The 1,095-nt window shown below is 43.1% G+C and overlaps 1 pseudogene; it reads right to left on the reverse strand.

Annotated features, from left to right (window-relative positions):
- Positions 1-206: 206 nt before the first annotated feature.
- LOC107585946 (homeobox protein engrailed-2b pseudogene) lies at positions 207-742 on the reverse strand (annotated as a pseudogene).
- Positions 743-1,095: the final 353 nt, after the last annotated feature.

A 1,095-nucleotide genomic window follows, 5' to 3' on the forward strand; every position in this document is an offset into this window, starting at 1 on the left:
AGGATAGACTCCATAAAAGAAAACTCCCTGACTCTTGGCGGGCCGTTTCACATTCATGAAGAACATTATTCTTCGTTTTCGTGCCCCCTTTCCATCGACACATTTCTGTAGTTTGGTGATTTATTTGCTCACATTCGAGTCAAAACACAAGCGCGCTTTTACAACAGGTAATATTTGAGTACATAAATTGAACTTTGAAGAGAAAATCAATTCTTACCTGATGAAGGTCTGTCTGAATATCTTGTGCAATATACCCAAGCCGGCCAAAGCATTGGTTGTTTCGTCTGCGCAGCGTTACTTTGCGAGCAATCCGAATCTGAGCTTAAACTTTGATCTCCAGTCTCTGCGCGGGGTTTCAGAGGTGCGTCCGCGGTAATATCAGTTTTTTTAGACGCGCTCACTGGGTGAGGGCTCGAGGTTCCTTCCCCTGACACTGGAGCTCCTACCTGCCCTGATCCGGGAGCCGATGGACAGCGGTTCTCTCTTTCTACTATATTAATTTCGTCGCGCCTGGTTCCTTCTTTCCTGCGACCAAAGTCTGGTCTCAAAATGTTGTCGATGTAAAAGTTGGTGATTCTGTGAGGGAGTAGGTTTCCAGGAGCCTGCAACAGGGGTAGAATAGCCCTATTGGACTCATCGCCCGAATCCTGGCGCTCCACATCTCTGTTGCTACGATCATTTTCTTCCATAGTGAAACTCTCCAAATGTTCTTTTTAACCCCTTTCTCTCTCGCACACACACGTATGTTTGTGTTCCAGTTTTTGTGGTATATTTTCCTTATTTCTTAGTTTCACTGCGAAGAGAAACAAACAGGAAAAAGGACAAATCCTTTTTTCTGATTCTTTTGTCGGTTAAATACGACGAAACCGCCTTGTGTGCGTAAAAAGAAAAAACATAGTTTTAGAAATTAATTCCACAGTGTGCCCCTTGCAATTGTCTTTATATCTACTTTGTAAAACATACAGGCAAATTGAATCTGTGCAGTATCAAAGCAGTAGACCTGCTCTAGTAAATAAGGAAACGCAAACTGGCTCTAGAATACTTTCACTACGGATTTTTGTTCTTATTTTTAATACGAGTCCCCCGGGTGACGTC

This window comes from Sinocyclocheilus grahami, unplaced genomic scaffold (genome assembly GCF_001515645.1).
Source record: "Sinocyclocheilus grahami isolate Dianchi unplaced genomic scaffold, SAMN03320097.WGS_v1.1 scaffold5.1, whole genome shotgun sequence".
Taxonomy (NCBI): domain Eukaryota; kingdom Metazoa; phylum Chordata; class Actinopteri; order Cypriniformes; family Cyprinidae; genus Sinocyclocheilus; species Sinocyclocheilus grahami.